This window comes from Piliocolobus tephrosceles, chromosome 6 (genome assembly GCF_002776525.5).
Source record: "Piliocolobus tephrosceles isolate RC106 chromosome 6, ASM277652v3, whole genome shotgun sequence".
NCBI classification, from domain to species: Eukaryota; Metazoa; Chordata; class Mammalia; order Primates; family Cercopithecidae; genus Piliocolobus; species Piliocolobus tephrosceles.
In genome coordinates this window covers 108988057-108990705 of record NC_045439.1, presented here as the reverse complement: position 1 = coordinate 108990705, position 2649 = coordinate 108988057, and the positions used below count along the sequence as shown (strand labels likewise).

At 57.4% G+C, this 2649-nt stretch overlaps 1 long non-coding RNA gene across 1 annotated transcript in view; it reads left to right on the top strand.

Annotated features, from left to right (window-relative positions):
* Positions 1–248: 248 nt before the first annotated feature.
* LOC111553674 overlaps positions 249–2649 on the top strand; it is a 6077-nt gene continuing 3676 nt past the window's right edge. The window contains exons 1-2 of the long non-coding RNA XR_002735032.1: positions 249–567; positions 1918–2084. This is a non-coding gene — a long non-coding RNA (uncharacterized LOC111553674). The remainder of the gene's footprint in view (positions 568–1917; positions 2085–2649) is intronic.

Below are 2649 nucleotides of genomic sequence, written 5' to 3'. Positions count from 1 at the left end.
GGCCTCGGTGAAGGAGAGAAGAGGATGGAAGGAGGAGGGAAGACGGAGGAGGGAGGAGGGAGGGCGGTGGCTGCACACCCCCACATCTCATAGGGATTGATTCCTTCCTCAGCAACAGTTGCTCAGAGTTGAGCACAAGAACTCGTCTTTTTCCCAGTAACAAACACAGGCCCAGGCACAGAGTGGTGCTGAGGAAATGTGCGGTGAATGGATGCTGAACAGGAAGAGACACTGAAGAAGGAGGAGGTGGTACTGACAGCAGCCATCGTGGAGGTTGGAAACGGAGATGCATGTGAAGCCCTTTGCATGGTATTTTTCCCTTAAAACATGGATGGGGAACAAGGGGCTCTCATTTCTCTTTTTCTCTGGGATGGTGAGCAGTGAGCAGGGCACGCCACGAGGAGCAAACTCTGCAGCCCAAGCACACGCGGTCAGCACGCGGAGCACAGCGCGGGAGAAGCGGCTGACGGTGGCCTGGCCCCGCGTACCTGGGTGTGGATACCCCGCCGCCCCGCAGAGGAAGCGCCTGGAGTCTGGAGTCCGCTGCCCTGAGCTCTGGGTGTCCACGTAGGAAACGGGTAGGGAGTATCCGGGTTTCCTACCCCTCCCCCTGGGTGGCTGTGCCTCCCCTTCCTCCTGCTCCCCTCCCTCCCTCCCCAGGGTCCCCAGGGGTGGGCAAACCCAACACCCAGGTGAGGGTCTGTCCTAGGAGAGAGGGAAACAGCTGGCAGGAGCTCAGGCGGCAGGCGGTGGCCCTGCTCCTGCCGTGAGAGACGGAAGCCAAGAGGCGGCGGGTGGGCGGTGCTGAGGAGACCCGTGCTTCCCCCAGCATGAGACCCTGTCGTTCCCTTCCACTGGGCTCTCATGCGAAGCCCCAGAGCGAAGTGGGTGTGGCTGGTCAGGGTGAGCAGGGCAGGCCGGAACGGGACCCGGACCCGGAACGGAGGAGGGTCGCCACGGAAGACACCTAGCCTAACCGGAGAGGGACAGGTGCAGCCCCAGACCGTGGGAAAGCGCCCTCTGCCTCCAGCTGGGCTGGGCCCAGACCCTCCACTTCCCAGCCCCTTCCTTGCTTCTCTGTGCCTTGGAGGTTCAGGGTGGGCTGGTGGGTGGGAGGAGATGTGAGAGTTCTTGTGTCAGGAGTTGAAGACCATCTTGGCCACTTGCCTGCCAGGGCCCTGTAGAAATAAATCCCTGAAGCTATAAACAGGTGCTCCTCTAAGCTGATTCCAGGGGAGGGCGGGAGGAGCAGTGGCGGGTGGTGTGGGAAGAGAGACTGCTCTCTAGAGAGCTGATAGTACTAGGCCGTCACCACCGCGGTGACAGCACACACACATCCACACACACATGCACACACGCACGCAGACACATACACGTGCACACACATGCACACGCATGCACGCACACATCCACACACATGCACACATGCACGCAGACACACACGTGCACACACATGCACGCACACACACGCACACACAAATGCATGACACACATGCGCACACACAGACCCCACTCCTCTACGGGTGACCAGCACAGCCCCTCCCTTCCTGCTCCCCTGGAAGGAGGGCGCCCCGCCAGGTTTCCTCCCTGTGAATTGAGCGCCAGAGACCAACAGTGACCTGTGGTGGTTTTTCCAATTCTCTTCCCATTCTGACAAGGACAGAGGAGATGCTTTGTGATACAAGGGGGAAAAAGGAAGGAGAAAAGGGAAGAAAGCGAAGGGAGGGAAGTCCCCCGCAGAGCAGCCTGGGGAGGGGTCTGGGGCCTGGCCTAGGCCCAGCCACTTCCTGAGGAGACCAGGTGGCGGTCTCCCAGGCCTGCAGACCTCAAGGCAGCCCAGTCCTCCTCTGCGGTCCCTACGCGTTGCTCTGGTGCGGACATCCCTGGCTATGCTCTCCATATAGATGTTCCTTTTAGCCTCTGCCTCAGCTGAAATTTGAAGATCAGGCCAATTTCGTGGTCTCTCAGAGGTCTGTAAACAGGAGGCCTTGGCTCCTTGGGAGACAGGGAGCCTCTCACTGTACTTCCTTCTCTTGGCTCCAAAGACATAGAATGGTTGCTATGGGGATTCCTTCATTTGTAGAGTAAGTTTTCAGAAAAAATAATGACTCACGAGTCCTTTAAGGAGGAACAGAGTCAATCCTTGGGGACGCTATGATCTAATAGGGTTTAAAAGAGGAACCGCGACGGGGTGCAGTTGGCGGGCTTTTCTTCTTTTCCTCTTTGGTCCTCATGGGTGGACGAAGCCCACCAGTGGCTCAGGTACTCTGGCACCACCATTTGCTTCTTTGTGACATCTGAGGACAGGTGTTAAAAATAATTTGGAAATGGCCAGCTAGGGCCCGAAACACTGGCTCACATCTGCAATCCCAGCACTTTGAGAGGATGCAGTGGGAGAATTACTTGAACCCAGGAGTTCGAGACCAGCCTGAGTAACATAATGAGACTTTGTTTCCACAAATAATTAAAACAAAAAAACTAGTCAGGTGTGGTGGTGCATGCCTGTAGTCCCAGCTACTCAGGAGGTTGAGGCTGTAGGATGACTTTAGCGCAGGTGGTCGAGGCTACAGTAAGCCATGGTTGTGCCACTGTACTCCAGCCTGGGAGACATGGGAGGAAAGGGAAGGGAAGGGAAGGGGAGGGGAGGGG